This window comes from Prionailurus viverrinus, chromosome D4 (assembly GCF_022837055.1).
Source record: "Prionailurus viverrinus isolate Anna chromosome D4, UM_Priviv_1.0, whole genome shotgun sequence".
NCBI lineage: Eukaryota > Metazoa > Chordata > Mammalia > Carnivora > Felidae > Prionailurus > Prionailurus viverrinus.
In genome coordinates, this window is record NC_062573.1 from 5,029,499 (window position 1) to 5,047,798 (window position 18,300).

The 18,300-nt window shown below is 50.5% G+C and overlaps 1 protein-coding gene across 15 annotated transcripts in view; it reads left to right on the forward strand.

Annotated features, from left to right (window-relative positions):
• Nucleotides 1-18,300, forward strand: part of DENND1A (DENN domain containing 1A) — a 513,319-nt gene that overhangs the window by 426,396 nt on the left and 68,623 nt on the right. The window lies entirely within an intron of this gene.

Here is an 18,300-nt window from a genome sequence, read left to right on the forward strand (position 1 = left end):
CCCGGGCGGCCTGACAAGGTCAGAGGGAGGGCTCAGGAGATCAGAGCTTTTAGAAGGTAAAGAAGGTGGCCCTGAAGCAGAAAATCTCTTATCTTGTGTTTCTCTTAAAACAGCTTTGTTCCTAATAGCCAAGTTACCAGCTGACTTTTATTGTTGCTGTATTGTGTTGTGTTGGTCTATCCACACAGGGAATGAATTGCTAGTAAGACGAGTTCAGCTGACACTTGCCTTCTCCTCATCATTACTAGGTAAAATCTCTTTCCGAGGGTTCTTGAAATGGTTTTGACTCTTGAAGTGTTTGGCCGGACCACAGATTACCCTGCAGTTACTTTCTAAAGGAAGAAGTGGGAGGCTCCCGATGTACGACCAGAGCAAGAGGGAGAATCCTTTGGTCGCTGTAGAGAAGTTATTGGCAAGAGGCCGTTGGGGTCCTGGTGGGGCAGACAGACCCAGTGGGCAGTGAAAGGCCTGGAACTGTCGGGGCAGCTCTCATCCAGATGCTCCAGACTGACCAGCCCCCAGGAGCCCTGGGGCAGAGGGAAGTGGAGGCCTGAGCAGACAGCCTGTCACAGTTCAAATGGGTTGCTAACTACCACGGGAATTCCAGAGCCATCTTTTAGGGTCACGTGAGGATTAAATGCGGTAATGATTGGGAAGCCACCTTAAAAGCCGAAAGGTTTCCCTTTGGGTGAAAGGGAAAAGAATGCAAACTGTTAATTGCTGGTGTGCTGGGACTTAGTCTGATGAGGGGCAAGGTTGAAAAGAAGGACTAGAAATTTGGCAGTGACCTTGGGATGCTGCTCTTCCCTGTAGCTCCTCTCATCAAGAGCAAATGAGATTTGTGGTGCCTGGGTGGCTCAGTTGGTTAAGCATCCGACTTCTCAGGTCAGGATCTTGTGGTTTGTAGGTTCAAGCCCCACATCGGGCTCTCTACTGTCATTGCAGAGCCCCTTTTAGATCCTCTGTCCCCCCCCCCCCCACGCACACACTCTCTCTCAGAAATAGAAAATAAATATTAAAAAAAAAAAAAAGCAAATGAGATTTGATGATGGTAGTGGCCTTTTGAAAGGTAGCAGGCAACAGCAAAGAACCCAGACCTTAGACTCAGACATGCCTAGATGTGAACCCCACACCCCCACCTCCTCATTACATGGTCTTGGGCAAGTCCCTTGACCTTTCAGAGCTTTGTTTCTGGAGCTGTAAAAAGAGAGTAGATGCCTCCATGTGCTTGTCACATGTACATTTGTGTATGTGCCCACGTGAGAGAGCGAGAGAGATCTCCCCACCTCTTTCAGGGGAGGGACCCTGACTGGTTTAGCCATTACTAGCCCGGTGCTTAAACAGTGCGAGGCTCACAGCAGATGTACGATAGTTTGTTTTTCATTTATAACTCACTTGTAATACCTCCTGTCACTAGATGAGCAGTAAATTAGATGACACGGTGTCATGGTTGGAGTCTCGTCAGGACAAGTTGACTATAGAACAGCACATCCTGCTACCACCCACACCCCTCCAAAGTCTGATATTCTGTGTCCCCTTGCGGGAGTTTTACAGTGAACGTTCTCATGCCTACCATCTAGACTGTACCATTAACATTTTACTACGCTCACTTTGTATAGACTTATCTGTCCATTAATCACTGCATTTTAAAGTTAGTTCAGATATCAGCCCTTTACTCTAAACAATTGAACATGTATATCTCTAATTATAATAAATACTTTTTATGAATAGCAGACACACTCAGTAAATTGTTGCTATCATCATCATCATCAAGGAAAGGAGGACAGTCGTGGTGATTTGATATTCCCAAAGACAAGACACCTGCTAGCCTTGGTGTTAGGACGAGCCCGCCATTTCCTGGGAGCCAGGCTGTCCTTATTTCATGGACTAGCCTCAGGCAAGGAAATGGCTGGAAGTCACAGCCACCGTGGTGCCCCCAGGCACAGACTTCAGACTTCCGCCCATCCCCTGGATGCACATCCCGTTGACGATGTCCAAAAGCCTTGGCAAGACTCAATAATGCATCTGTAAAAGGGAGGTTTGGGTTTTCACAATGGATTTCTGCAGAGCTAGTTGGAGTTTGGTTATCTGGGCTTGGTCTGTCCCAAGTTCTGCTGGGTCAGATACAGTCCCACCCTCCTCTCTCAACATTGTCTATCACAGAAGGGACCTTGGGCACAGAGGTCAGGAGCTGAAAGGTCATGAGTACAGGTTCTAGTAAGTCAGCATCTGGAGCACTGACCGGTGGCCTTGTCCTCACCTAGGACTGTTATTGTCCACATGTCCCAGTGAAAGAGCCCAGGATATAAAAGACTCTGAGAACCTGCTCTTTCCCAAGAACGATGTGGGGTCATAGTCACAATTGGTATGTTTATAGTCAGTTAACAAATGTTCATTGAGCCCCCTTGTCTTTGAAGCTAACCACCTTGGGAGAAACCGAGGCCATCAATCAGAAGGATTTGAAAAGCAATTTAGTCTATAACGGCGTCTCATGTCCATTTAATCCTTACATCCATCTCATGGAGCCAGGAATTTGCTACCATGTCCCACTAGGCTATGGCAGGAGATGAAGGAGTGAGCCAGGCTTGGCCTCAAATCCCAGTCCCGCCCTCACTGTGAAATGGCCTCAAGTTGCTTAATGCGCTGTCCAGCCCTCGATTTCATCTGAAAATGCAGGGATGTGATCCCAGCTTCCTTGGGATAGTGTGTGATACAGCCTATGTAAAAGTGCCTACGTGTTTAATGAATATGTCCACTACCTGCTCCAGAAGATTCTGCCCTGGGCACCGGGGATATGGTGACGAAAAAGAGGAGCAGAGCCCCTGCCCTTGTGGTGCTTACAGTCTAGGTCAGGCACAGACCAGAGCCAGACTACCCGGGGTGAATCCTGCCTGTGTGAACCCAGGGAAGTCGCCTTACATTTCTGTGCCTCAGTCTCCCATTTGTAAAGTGGGACGGCAGCATTATCTACATCTCGGGGTTGTTAACGAGGATTACATGAGTGGGTGTACGTAAAAGGCTTAGGTACCTGGCACAGAGAACGCACAGGCGTTTGTTACTCTTATTACTGTTATACCTACCACCCCCACCCCCCAGGTTCCCAAACGCATTAGAACCATCTAAGCAGCTTTGCAAAGGTCCGAACCGGGGCCCAGAATCTGCATTTAAAAACCTCCCTAGGTGAGTCTCTTTGTGATACCAGATGTAGGAACCACTGATCAAAGTTAGCTTCCCATACAGGTGTGGAAACTGAGACTCGGGGACAGAGGGGAGCATGCCCAAGGGGTCACGGCTAGCAAGCCCTAGACCCAGAACACCGTCTCAGACTGCTGGACCTTGAACCACATCTGGGTTCTGCATTCCATTGTGACAAGTTCTCATGTAAAGGGTCCAGCAGACCTGAATCAGCTATTTGGTCTGGAGAAGATCATCTCTCAAATAAGGGAATCCCTATATCAGGCACATCAAGACCCTGCCCAGATAGTTTAACCAAGCCGCCCCCAAATATGTAGAGTCCACCAGCCATGAAATAACTCCTTGGAGGAGGTGTGTAAGAAGTTGTCTCCCCCAAATGGTCTCTTCATCTGCATATGTAGATGCGGGAATATTTACACAACTCCAGCACTCTATCTGGGTGACTCTTATAATTAATATTTACTTAAAACAATCATTAGTCTCTGCTGGGCGACATTAAACCCACGTTAGCAGTATTTTTAGCTGGGCCTTCCCCACACCTGTGATGGCAGGCGAGCACGCGGCAGCGGGAAGCCCTGCGTGCTTTATAAATAAGCCTCCCTGCACCTGCACGAGCCTGCTGCACGGTACTCGGGCAGCAGGCCAGGGGGCCTGGGTGGACAGCTGTCCTGATGTGCGCCCAGGGCCACCCACACCTCCGCTCGGGGTCCTTCCTTCACTCTGCTTCCCCAACATCAGAAATGAAATGCATTTCTCTTGTGACCATGTGGCATCCGTGCCCCGGGCTGGACCCACATAAAAGACATGATTTTTCCCAAAAGGGTGAAGGATTTCTCCAGTAAGGGTGAGGGGGGATCACAGCAACAGTCGCTTGCTGGATGCTCACGGCTGGTTTTATGTTCATTCTTCCCTTTAAGCCACACAACAGCAACATGACAAGGTAGGTCCTCTTGCCCTCCTCTTCTGGAAGAGGACACCGAGGCTCAGAAAAGACGAGTGTTTCCCCAAGACTACACAGCCAATAGAGAAGGAAAATGGAACTGACATTTACTGAGTGCCTACTACGTGCTGGGCAGTTTGCATATATCGTCCCAATTAATTCTCGCAAGTGGAATTCGCTCACGGGAGATAAGAATGATTATTCCCATTTTGTAGATGAAGAAACTGAGGCTGTACAGAGTTTTAAGTTACATGCTCAAGATCACATCGCTAAGTGTCAGAGCCAGAATTCAAACCCAGCTTGACTCTCCAACACGAGGTGTTTTCTCACCTCAGTGGAGACCTTAATGAGAGACATTTGCCACACATGTGGGCAAAAAAGTATGGTTTCATACGGAGCCTAAGATTTTGTCATTTTCCTAGGACTCTGCTGGTAAGTCTTTCTACTCAAAATTTTTGAGGTTTGTGAAGAAATTTTATATCAGTAAAAAAATGTATGTAGAGTTTTATAATTTTCAGGGATCTTCTGTAATTATTTACTCCTTGTAATAGTCTTCTGAAAGTAGGTGTTACAGAGGCCCGTTTCACAGAGAAGTAAACTGAGCTCAGAGGGACCGAGTGCATACCCAAGGTGAATACCTGGCTGGCCAGTGCTCCGCCTCAAAGCTCGTGTTTTCTGCACACTCACACAACGTTGCTCCCAGGTCTGGATCTGTTCTGTAGGGCCCAAAGAGTGAGGAATTTAGACCCTCTTCATCGAGAAAGAGATAGGGGTGGGGGGTGGAGCCGATGGCAAGTGGAGCCCAGCCGCCGAGCATCCCCCCCCCCCCCCCCCCCCGTTAAAGGCGGTGACATTTCCTCACCCATAGGAGCAGGCCGGAAGTTGTGATGGTCGGAGAACTACAAAAATAGCAGCTTTCACACTGATTCCTACATGGGCGGAACTGGTGGTTCCAGGGCAGATGAGAATGACTTTACAAGATGAAAATGATCAGTGAGGGCACGCAGGTCTGGAGGGGAGCGGAGTTGGCATTTTTTGGCCCTGCAAATAGCTGCCCATCTGCTCTCTGTCAGAATATGTTACGAGTGCATCTGGATTGCTGCCCCTGAGTCTCCGCTCCAGGCTGGTCATGTGGTTGTCTCCACGACAACTCCAGGAGCGGTGGAAACTGCTGTGCTTTGAGCCAGATGCTGTTCTGCACATGTGGTCTAATTAGACGGTGTTCCCGGCCTCCCGCCTCCCTCCTCGGCCCCTCCTTGCGCACACACCGCGCTCTCTCTTCTCCCTTCCTCCCTCCCGCCAGCCCTCTTCTTCCCGTCCTCAGTCTGTCTGTCTTGCTCTCCACCCCGTTGGCCTCTTCCTCAGAAATGCTCCTGTTGCCTTGTCTGTGGTGAATAATTCATCCAACAAGCACGGGATTGTCTGCGCTGACCCGGGCCCCGTGCTAGGAACCGGCGATGGCAGAGACAAATAAGCCGCTGCCCGCACCGTCGAGGAGCCCGCCATCTAGCGAGGGAACTGACGGGCAGACGGGCAGTGCAGATACGGCTGCGAGTCCCAGGGTGGAGGTGAGCACAGGAGCTGTGGACCCCGGAGCAGGGACACCTAAACCCGAGCCCAGGCAGGAGGGAGGCGAGGTGGTGCGTCTGGGGCAGCCGTCCCCAAGTTAAGGCTTGAAGGATGAGGGGGACTTCTGCAGCCTGAGAAAGCAGGAGGCCCTCCTGGCAGAGGGCACAGCGCGTGCGGAGGCGGGAGCCACCGACCAGTCTGGACGGCCGGCTCTGTGTTGTGGGAGTGCAGGGCATTTGAGGAGGCTTGGAGCCGCGGTTGACGTGCCGCACAGGGCCACACTTGGAGCACGTCTCTCCAACTCCTCACCCCGCCTGGACGCGCAGGCGCTGGGAGCTGGGAAGGGGGCGTGACGTGGTGGCCGTTGCAGCGGCCAGGCCTACAGGGGGTGCTTTCAGGGGCGAGGCTCCAAGTAAACGAAGCCCCTTCAGCAGTCGTCCCTGTGGATGAGGTCTGCTCTTTGGACACAGGAGGCTCGGTTCAGGGCCGGGCGGGTCGCTCAGGCAGCAGCTCCCGGCATATGCCGAGCATGTGTGTGTTCTGGGGTCCGGCATCCCCCGCTTCTCAGTGAAGATGCCCCCAAGTGAAGAAGGAGAGTGTCAGCATCTCACTTGTCCCACCTGTGATGTGCCCCTCCAGCCCCAAGGACACCAGCTCCTCACTGTGCCCCATCACGGGGCCTTGTCACAGCCCCACTCCTGCTCACGCTGTCCTCTGCTTTTCCATCTAGTGAGTCCCTGCTCCCCAATTTTTACGGCACCTCTTTCCCCGTGTGGCCTTTCTTGGACACCCCCCACCCCCGCCCAACAGAGCCACCTGGCAGTGCTGTCTCAGCACCCCTGTCACAAGTTTTTGTCGAGTGAAAGGTACAGAAGGTCCCGACAAGAGGCGGCTGGGTGGCTCAGTCGGGTAAGCGTCCAACTTTGGCTCAGGTCATGATCTCATGTTTTGTGAGTTTGAGCCCCACATCAAGCACTGTGCCATGAGCATGGAGCCTGCTTGGGGTTGTCTCTCTCTCCCTGTCTCTCTGCCCCTCCCCTACTCTCTCACTCTCTCTCTCTCTCTCTCTCTCTCTCTCTCTCTCTCTCCTCTCTCTCTCAAAAAAATAAACCTAAAAAGAAAAAGGTCCCAACAAATGTAACACCCAGCTCTCACAGGGCATCTGAAAGAGCTGTTAGGACTTCGACCTCCATTAAGCGCCTGCTGTGTGCTACTCAGTAGTGTCACCTTGACAAATACTGTATCATTTCAAAACTCTCAATAGGACGTAGGTAATATCCCCAATTTACAGATGAGGAAAGTGATGCTCACAGAGGCTCACTGGCTTCCCCATTCGTGGAGCTCTGGGCTGCACTGAGCCTCTTTTGAGTCCCCCGACCACACATAATCCCCACCTAGAGACACCGGACTCCTTGGACTGGAGCTGCACTATGTGGAAAAGGACATTTTTGTGTGGGAAATCAGCTGTATCTTGAAATCCCCAGAAACCCGAAGGAGAAAAAAAATATGTTTGGGCAACTGAGCATGCTCAGAGTGCCTTGGGGTGTCATGGGAAGAGTCTGCTTGGGCTTTGGGGTCAGACAGAATTGACTTCAAGTACAGTTCTGGCTCTCCCCAGCTCTGTGGCCTTGGGCAAGTCAGATCCCCTCTCTCTGTAAGATGAGGGATAAAAGAGCCTCTCTTAATAGGGTTATTCAGGTCCAACCCTCAACCACAGTTAGCCTGTGCCTGCTGGGCCCGGTCGGTGGCAGACGGCAGCTTTGGTGGTGGTGCCTCTTCTCCTTGCTCTGAGTCATGGTCTTGACTCCAGCGACCCCCACACGTGTCCTGGGCAGGCAGTGCACGTCCCATGCCCTGAAACGAAGCTGAAAGCGTGTTTTGGGCGGAGAACCGTCATTTGGGGCAGAAGACTGATAAATGTTCAGCCCCTCTAGAGGTCAAGCCCCGAGCCAAGCAGCTTATGTGAATCACCTGCTGATCCCACACAGCCCTGCGGGGAAGTATCTCCTCCATTTTATGAATGAGAAAACGGCCTCAGAGGGTTTAGGCTATCCACCACATTCCAGATGCAGTAAGTAGAGCCGTCTTTCCCACTCGAGTTCGTTCTCCGTTCCCAGCTCTGCACCTTCCCATTTTACAGATGAAGAAACTGAGGCCTGAGCAAAGAAAAGGAGTCAAGGCCGAGTTGGGTTGTTTTTTTTTTAATTTTTTTTTTTTAACGTTTATTTATTTTTGAGACAGAGAGAGACAGAGCATGAACAGGGGAGGATCAGAGAGACAGGGAGACACAGAATCTGAAACAGGCTCCAGGCTCTGAGCGGTCAGCACAGAGCCCGAAGGGGGGCTCGAACTCACGGACCGTGAGATCATGACCCGAGCCGAAGTCGGACACTTAACCGACTGAGCCGCCCAGGCGCCCCCGGAGTTGGGTGCTTTGACGCCTCTTGGGTTATTTCGCCTTCACATTGCTGCCACCCGTTCATGGCTAAAAGCTCGCTGCCGAAGCCGCCTGGGCACGAGCCCCCACCAGGCACCAGAGATCGGGCCTGGATCAGTGACCTTCGGGAGAGGGGTGATCCTGAGTGAAGCAGCCAGTGAGCCCGAGAACTCAGAGTGCAGACAGTGCTGCTCCGGAGGACCATCCGGAGGGCCTTGTGGACTGGCGGGCAGCACTCACCTCAGAGGCTTGGGATTTTTCCTTCCCACAGACTTATTTGTGCTTCCTCAGTTTTATCTCCATGTCCTTTAGCCTCATGACCCATGAGTCCCCCATTTTCCTGCGCCTACAACTACTGTTAGCCTTCCTGCCGGTCACTTTCAGGCCCACTGTCTTCTGTCCCGGGGACCCAGCAGGCCTTCAAGGCCACCGTCTCTGCAGTAAGCTCCCTAAAGTCATCTTCTCCTCGCTCTCAGGAAGCCGAAACCCTCTTCTCCAATCAGTTTAGCACCTCCTTTCCTGGGACTTAGGGATGTGACCATCACTGTGTTAAACCCAGAATCTGGCTCTCAGTGACAGGCAAAGTCTGGTGTGGCCAAGACGGCTGAGCAAACAGGAGTTAGACACTGTGATCTCGGCATGTCCGGTGCAGGGTCCGTACCGGGGAGGGGAGCTTTCGCTCTCCTGCAGCAAGGGGACGGCCACCAGCTTTCTCTCACTTCCAGCCGAGCACCGTTCTTGGACCTGCCACCATAATGGGACTGGGTGGTTAGAGCGCGCGGCAGGTATCATTCCCCGCGTATCGGGAAGCAGACAGGGGCTCCAGGTGGTGAGATGGCTGCCGCAAGCCCATCGTGGAGCCAGAACACGCTCGATTCTCCGAAGCCCGCTCTCTTCCTCGCCGCCTTCCGATCTATCTCTTTAAACTGCTAGAGCACCCCCCGCCGCAGGCGGCTGCTTGGTCAAATGCCATCGTGTGACTTTGCTTCCCACTCTGGCTCTGCACTCGGCTACGGGAGCCTCAATATCCTTGTCTGTAAAATGGAGATCATACCTCCACCTAACCTCGCGGGCTTGCCGGGAACAGTAAGTGAGATAATGCATGTGAAACCACCTAGCACGGGGGGCAGCGCTCAGTGAGCGGGAGCTGGTTTTAATCACTGCACCTGCTTTCCTAGTAGAGCCGATTCCCATCTGCATTTCTTACGGAAAGCAAATCTTAAGCCAGTATGCACGGAGACCCTCTTCATTGTGCCTCAGCTTCCACAGGCCTCCCCGCTCATCTGCCGTTCCCGTGCTAATCAGAATTTCCTGACTTCTCCCTGTTTGTCTCGGTTAATGCAGAAGGAAGGGGCTGCTGGCACAGAGGAGCCAGGCGTGGGCCGACGCGCCTGTGATTTGAATGTCTTTACTGTAATCTAGCGAGTGTGTGTGTGGGGGTTTCTGTCAATACCGGAGCGGCTGGCCGGGACGGGCAAATGCTGTCATCCCGGCAGCCCCTGCCCCGTGCAAATCAGCAGAGGAGCTCTTGTTGGGCACCCACATTCCCCCTGACTTAAATCATCCGAACGGCGAGGCGGCCTCCCAGGGACACATTGATTCTTTGTTTAGGGCTTGTTACAGTGACAGGGGCCCAGGCTGGGAGTCTGCCCCTGGCGTGCCTGGACCGCCGCACAAATGGTTCACAAAGCTATCTCGGTCCCGTCACCCCAGACCGTGGCTCAGCCCGGGCCAGCCTGAACCGTCCGACTGTAGCCGTGTCGCACCCACCCTGCCAGGCCCACCTTGGTGAGGGGAGAGCGTGTGTGGACTTGGGAGTCGTTCGGACCCACCCACCCTGGGAGGACCTCAAGCAAAAACACTTCGCCCGCGTGGGCGTCCGTTCCTCATCTGTGGAATGGGAGGCCTGTATAAATGTTTGTGAGCTCTGGTGAGGATTCGGTCAGGGTGAGGGTCAGGTAGGCCCACGGCGAGAGCTCGGCCGACCTCGGGCCCCTTTCTCCCGGACTTGTGGCTGCTGTGGCTAACCTGAAATTATAGTACTCTAACCCTGCCGCCCCACCCCTCCTCCTCTGCCTCCAGGAAGGGTTCGGCATTCTCTAGGCGAGACACCACGCTAAGCCTTTCCTGTGTTGGCTGGGAACTCACCCTGGTTTCTTGGCAGCCGCCACAGCGGACCGTGTGAAGAGCGGCCCCTGGGACCCAGCTCTGGGAGCAGCACCGTGGCCCTGGGCAGGGGGCTCAGCGTGAGATTCCCAGCGTGGCCTGTGGGGTAGTACTAGCTGTGGAAGCCCCCTTTGCACACTTCAGAACAGGGTTCCTGGCTGTGCTGCACTTTAGCCAGGGACTCGGGTGTTTTATTAGGAACGTGGAGGTATTGAAACAAGATGCAACCACGTTGGGACTGCTGGTGATAGATGGGGCCAGATTTCCCGATTTTCCTCATTCGTACATTTTAAAAACTGAATGTTGATTGGGCTAGGCGCTGTGCTAGTCTCTTGTACCTACAGCAGTGATTATCCGCCTCGAGTATGTTGGAGTCCTAGAGAGTTTTAGGAACTGCGGCCTCGTAATGGTGCCTGGGTGACTCAGTTAAGCGTCTGACTTCGGCTCAGGTCATGATCTCGTGGTTTGTGGGTTTGAGCCCCACATCGGGCTCTGTGCTGACAGCTCAGAACCTGCAGCCTGCTTCAGATTCTGCGTCTCCCTCTCTCTTTGCCCCTCCCCCACTCACGCTCTGTCTCTCTCTCTCAAAAATAAATAAACATTAAAAAGTTGTTTAAAAAAAAAAGAAACAGGGGCCCTGTGGCATGGGGATTTGAAAGGCACCCCTGGTGATTCCAGTGCGTGGCCAGGGTCGAGCACAATTGACCACAGCACTGCATCCTTCCCAGTGTAACCCCCGGCACCCCCCCTGAGGCTGGCGGGAGAGTGAGGATCTGAGAGCTGCTGTCATCTGCGTCATTTGCCCACAGGGCAGAGCTGGGACTGGAACCCGGCTCCGTGTCCCACTCCCCTGCCTGCCTCTTCGTGCAGCTGATGCCGCATGCCCGGTCCTGAGGGTAGCCCGCCCTCCGGGGAGCCTGCAGCACGTTGGGGGTGTCGGCTGGCCCAGGTGGTGTTGGTGTGGAGGCACCGGGTGGAACTGAGGGCTTCTTTCCCCCTGAAGGCATCAGGCAAGGTTCTCAGAGGACGTAAAGTGAAGAAGGAAGCCAGAGGAGCGCGTGTGCGGGGAGAGGTTGGGTGTGGCGGGCAGTCCAGAGTCTCTGGGGCAGGAGATGAGTGTGTGGATGAAGTAGACAGGATGTCGTAGCCAGAAAATTCAGCTGGGGAAGCGTCCTGCGCACGAGTTTAGAAACCCCACCTCCATGGGCCCACAAACTTGCTTGAAGCTATTCTAGGCTGCTGTTACTAAGTCAGATGGCAAACAGAGGTCAACCTCCAGGTTCCCTACTGAGTATTTATCCCGTAAAGGGAAAGGGGAGAAGTGTCAGGCCTGTGCCCACTTTTATGCTTTTCTGCCATCTTGAAATTCTTAATTTTACCTTCAAACTTGTGTTCGGTAAAAGTAGCCCGAGGGGGCATCCATCCAGGATGGAGCGTGTGCATGAGCAGAGAAGGCCTGCACAGATTTCCTCCCCGGAGTCTTGCCATCCCAGCCACATAGAACTTCTCGGAGCCGCACGCACACAGTCCCAGTGGACCCACAGGGTCTGGGGGTTCGGGGAGACTCAAAGCGCTGACAAGGTAAAGCTGTCATGTCCACAACCGAGAAGGAGGGGCGCCGGCAGCCCCAAGAGAGCCACATTCTATGTTAGAACTAAAACTTGTTTCAATGCCAGCAGAAGGCAGCGCTGTTGTAAGAACCTCAAATGATCGCATTTCCCATTCACGCGGTATTAGCCGCCTACTTACCATGAAAATGATGACCAAGAAGGAAAGGAAAAGATGGAGCAACCATAGTTCCTCTTCCTTTCTCATCAGTCAGCGGAAGGCAGAGAGTGTTAGTAGGACGTGTGTATATCAGGAATTGAAATAAAAACATTTAATTAGTTTTGTGCAGCATTTCCACTGGCTGATAAGAACAAAACACAAATGCATTTGTGAGTTATGAAATACGATCCCACATGTTAGCATTTAAAACTGGCACATTGCACAGTATAAAGTTGAGCAACAATGCTAATAATTAGCTATATTATTAGCTAATAATTGCTAATATTAGCAATCATGCTAATAATTTAAATTTTTATTTTTTCTTTACATAGAATGACATTAAATAGTAAACTTAAAAAGCACCATTATGGGCCTAGAAAGAAACCATGAAAGAAAGAAAAAGCCTTATATTTTAGCATGGCGCTTATAGACTTAACAGCACTTTTTTTTCCTGCATATTCTTGTTGCACTGTGTCCCCCACATTATGTTGCCAGCCCTGGTAAAACCCAATCTCTGCCCTTAAGAAAATGGTTATTGGGGTGCCTGGGTGGCTCAGTCGGTTGAGCGTCTGACTTCAGCTCAGGTCATGATCTCACGGTTCGTGAGTTCGAGCCCCGCGTGGGGGTCTGTGCTAATGGCTTGGAGCCTGGAGCCTGCTTCGGATTCTGTGTCTCCCTCTCTCTCTGTCCGTCCGCTACTCACGCTCTGTCTCTGTCTCAAAAATTAAACATTAAAAAAGAAAGAAAGAAAATGGTGATTTGTGGAAAACCTACTTGCTGTAATTTGTTGTCACCTTCCACATTGATGGACCAGGCTTGATTAAGTGTCACAGGTGAGGGATGAAATCCCCTGACATCACATAACTAGTGTGGTCAGAGTCACAGATCGAGACCAGGTCTTTCTGATTCCAAGACATGTTCTCTCTCCACTCTGTTGTGTTACATTAACTGGATCAAAAAAAAATTTTTTTTTTAAGGTTTTTTTTTTTTTTAAGTGCCTTTACCCCCTGCCCACCCCGCAGTATTCAAAAATAACCAGCCCTCAGGTACGCCAGTTTTCGCACTGTATTGTGGTTTTTAGTTGCCTGAACTAGACGGAATTCCTTGATAATAGGAACTTGTCTTTTGGACTTTTTATTATGGAAAACTTCAAATTTATGCAAAGTAAATGAACTCCCACATACCCATTACCCAGCTTCCACAATTATAAACATTCTGTCTTTTTTATAGATTAAAAAAATTCTAATTATAGTAAAACACACATAACATAAAATTCACCACAATAACCATTGTTAAATGTACAGTTCAGTGGCATTAAGCACATTCATATTGTTGTGCAGCCATCACCACCATCCATTTCTGGAACTTTTTTCATCTTGCAAAGAGGAAAGTCCTGTTAACCAGCCCCCCATCCCTCCCCATCCAGCCTCTGGCAACCACCTTTCTACTTTCTGTCCACAGGAAGTTGACTACTCTAGATATACGTAGAATCAGACAGTATTTGTCCGTTTGTTCTTGGCTTATTTTATTTAACATGATGTTTTAAAGGTTCAAACATATTATGGAATGTGCCAGAAATTCTTTCCCTTTTAAGGCTGAATGATACTTCGTTGTACGTATATCCATTCACCTGCAGACCTTTGGGTTGCTTCTGGCTTTTTGGCTACTTTGAGTAATGTCTGTAAACATAACATCCTGCCATTCTTGGATCATCTCCACCTTCGGCTACTCCCCACCCCTCAACTGGTAGTAGTATTACTTACAGGAAATGTGTTTTATTCATGTTTATATTCCTCTAATATAGATCCTGGCACATAGTGGGTGTTTTTTAAATGTTTGAATGGCTCAATCTTGCAAAATTACTGTTTATATATTTTTAAGCAAGGGCCATAAAGGAGTGCCTCGTTTTTTCCCCTTAGAATTGCAGAGTAAACGTGCACATAAAATTTTGATAAATCGGGGCGCCTGGGTGGCTCAGTCGGTTGAGCGTCCGACTTCGGCCCAGGTCATGATCTCGCGGTCCGTGGGTTCGAGCCCCGCATCGGGCTCTGTGCTGACAGCTCAGAGCCCGGAGCCTGTTTCAGATTCTGTGTCTCCCTCTCTCTGACCCTCCCCTGTTCATGCTCTGTCTCTCTCTGTCTCAAAAATAAATAAACATTAAAAAAAAATTAAAAAAAAATTTTTAATAAATTTGTGCAGGAAAATAAGGAATGTAGTACTTTAAGTATGGACCAGCAGAACGAGGAAAGTTGTCTCCTCAGAAGACTATAAGAGGAGATTTTATTTTTACGCCAGTACCCACAAAGCTGTGGATAAAAGCCATTCATTTCTAGGAGTCTCAAAAACCTCTGGAATCACCAACTTCACCTGTTAACGAAGATTGATTCATTAGTAATGAAGTTTTCAGTTGGTTCCATATGTCAAGAAGATAATCCAGGAGTAAAACTTGTCTGTTGGTACCAAAGTCTTTGATAGGGTTAAGCAGCTGTGTTTTACTGTCCTCCGGGTCATAGATGGAAAACTCTACTAATGTGATCTAAGCTTGAACACTCACGGTCTGCCTTGCCTGCATTCATGTAGCTGTCCGCCAGTGGTCCCATGGCTAAATGTCGCCTAAGAAGACAAAAGGTTTAATCAGCATAACAGGAGAACTAAATCAGCAATTCTTACAAAGGAGGGTTTCAGGAGACACCCACCCTTACTCCTCTCCTCTGCAGGGAGTGGAGTGGGGTGGCCTTTTCAACCACAGGAGGGAGAACCGAATAGCTGGGGCAAATGGTTCAGCTTCCTTGGTCTGGACCTGTGGCAGAAAGCCTTCACGGTCGGTTGCTTACCCCTGGGAGTGTTCATCTCTGTGGGGCTGGTGCGTGGGACATCTGTCCACACTGAGACCACAGGCTCCTGTGGCAGCAACCAGGGTCAAGCTCATGACCCTGAAAACATGAGGGGTCCCAACCTGAAGGAGTCACACGCTCTCTTACAGATGACCAAACAAAACTGGGGCCTCGGAGACAACCTGGGCCTGGAGTGGACCTCATGCGTGATGGCTGGGCTTTGAAGGCCATTGCCATTTATGGGTCTCGTGACCTCGGGCAAGTGACCCTCCCTGTTATTCTGTAAAGATTTAGGTGAACTGTGGTGATTACCATTTCCTTAGATGGTGAGTAGCTCCAGGGAAGTGAGCCCTCTGTGCCTGTGGTCAGCCAGACCCCTATACGTGACAAGGGGTGACAGTGTCCCTGTTCTTCACCAGGATTAGAATTAAACAGTTGCTCTACATAGATGGGATTTGCTTACCTGACTTCTGTTCACGCTTTCAGGATCCGCCAAGATGTGCCCACTTTCTCGTACAGTTTCTGGCCTGCTACCCTGGGAGGATTAGCCTTTTCGTCTCCTGGCTCCTGTGGACATTTTGCCGCCCACCCCACTCCAGTAGCTCTGCACTGTATGTTAGCATTTGTCCCTGTGTCTAACTGACACTGCTGATGCTGTCCTTTAAGCTTTTTACAGAAAAAGCCCCCATTGTCACATTTTCCCTGAATCTTTCCCATCCGTGCCCTTTTGTCCATTTTTATGGCGCAGACATCTGATCCAGGGGGGATGTCACCTCCAGTAAGTAGGCAACAGGCCCAAACTGTTCATGTCTCCATAGAGCTGAGATTCTTTCTGCTCTCCTACAACTAAATTCTGCCTCAGGCTACCCTTACATACAAATCTGGTTGCAAACTCTCTCGAATTTATTGGTCCCTCAGCAGACTTCTTCCTGGCAATACTGGGCCACAGCTCTAGGAGTGAATGCTAACAGCTCCAGTGAGCATTTCCTCCAAGGAGCTCTAAGCTCCCTGGACACCAGTGTCACTCACCTGGCATCGTGATCAGAGACCTCTTTACGATCAGGCCAAGTGGTGTCTCAGCCACACCAAGACCACGGGGCTCCTGGGGCAGGAACCAGGGTCAGGCTCATCCTGTGGTTCTTTAAGCAACATTCCTGAGCTGCTAGCAGCGGCGGGCGTGGAGGTGGGGATATAGAGGGGGGCTCTGCACTGTGTCTGGGCAGTGTAGCCCGAAGTCCAGCAGGACTTCTGCCCTCTTTAGCTCCTGGTCATAGGGACACCAGTGAAGATTACTCAGCACCCAGGGAGTATGCCAGGCAGGGTGGGAGCATTGAGCAGGGGTGAGTGACTGCCACACAGAGGCCTGTGTTTAAGAGGAAGATAGTCCAGGGGCGCCTGGGTGGCTCAGTCGGTTGAGCATCCGACTTCGGCTCAGGTCATGATCTCACAGTTCGTGGGTTCAAGCCCTGTGATGGGCTCTGTGCTGACAGCTCGGAGCCCGGAGCCTGCTTCGGATTCTGTGTCCCCCTCCCTCTCTGCTCCTCCCCTGCTCATGCTCTGTCTCTCTCCTTCAAAAATAAATAAAAACATTTTTAAAAATTTAAAAATTTTTTTAAAAAAAAGAGGAAAATAGTCCAGGTGCAAGGAACAGAACTGGCAAACACAAGGAAGCAAGTGGAAAAGGACATGCCATGTGATCAGGAGAAATGCACTTAGAGCAGAAGGTACCTGTGGGGGGGGGGGGGGCGGGGGGAGGGGGTATGGGGAGGAATGAGGGACACAAAAGGACTCTGGAAAAGAAAGCTGGGCTCAGCTTAGGAAGGATTTATCTGCCCAGCTAAGGAGCTAGGACCGTTTCTCTCCTCTCCCACACGGGACCCTGTGTCCATAATTCCCGAGCTGCTAAGTGTGCGATGTTGAGTGAAACAGGTGCCCTCTTGCCAGCGTGAGGCTTATAGTCTGGTGGAAGAAGTCAACATTAACCAGATCGTCACGAAGTTTAACCCCTCTGCAGTCACAGTTCCTGAGTAGGATAGTAGCATGATCTAACGTGCATTTTAGAAATCCTGAAGAACTGGAGTAGACAGGAGGGGACATAGAATTCAGTCTCCACCATGGTGAGCAGGCCTGTGCCAGGCAGTGATGGCAAATAGGGACAAACTTGAGACCTTTCCCTGGCAAACCAAGGAGGACTTGGGCAGTGTGATAGGTTCATGGGTAGCTGTGGACAGTGCCAGCTTAAGAAAGAAACATGGGGCGCCTGGGTGGCTTAGTCACTTGAACGTTCTACTTCAGCTCAGGTCATGATCTCACTGCTTATGGGTTCAGGCCCCTCATCAGGCTCTGTGCTGACAGCTCAGAGCCTGGAGCCTGCTACGGATTCTGTGTCTCCCTCTCTCTCTGCCTCTCCTTGCTCACGTGCGCGCGCTCTCTCTCTCTCTCTCTCTCTCAAAAGTAAAGATTTAAAAAAATTTGTTTTAGAAAGAAACAGATTTGGGGTAAAGTCTGGGTGGGATTATAATTGAGAGTTTTGGCCATTTTGAGTTTAAGGTGCTAAAGGACCATCCAGATGGAGATTGAGACAGATATGGTTTTAGAGTGAAGGATGCCAAGCTACAGTATTATCAGGAGTCATCCGTGTATGGGTGACACTGCTCATGAATGAGATGGCCTGGAGAAGGACTTCATTGCCCTGCTGTGGTTCCCACGATGGGAAGCAGAACTTGCAGGCCACAAGGATGGGATGTTAGGTGGGCCTTTGCTATCACTAGCCCATCTCAGCTGTTCAACAAGGAAGGTGTAGATACATGTCAGAGTAGCAAGTGTCATGAAAAGCTCTTTTTCCTGAGGAACCACTATGCTTTTTGTCCTCATGGACAATTGTAAAGTTTGCACATTTCCCTTCTTGCTTTTGCAGCCAGGAAACTCAGAGCTAATTTTGTAACTTTGTTTTAGGAACCATATGTACAGGATGTGCATATCCAGATACTCTTTTCCTAAGTAAACACGTTTTATATATTTACGTATTCTTCAGCTCTGATTTTTTTCTTTGTTTCAGGTGCCGGTGTAGGCTGTCTCCGATCCTTTGTAAAATTAGGTGGGGTTTAACTGTATAAAAATAAGCACTCCCCCCACCCTAATTGGGGGTTGGGGGGCATCCTGGCACCTTTTGTAGAATGTCTGCCCAATTGCTGAGCTAATATTGGCTAGACTGAAGCAGGAGGAACCCTTGGAATTTACAGCAAGCAACCAGACAGTAAATTTAACACTCACACAACTCATTAAAACAGGATAAAAGTGCAGCTTCAAACATCTCTGTGTTTGCCACCAAGTCTGTGAAGGGAGGAGTCCCTTTAATTCAGTTCAAGGTAGAAAAGTCTGATCTTTCAGAA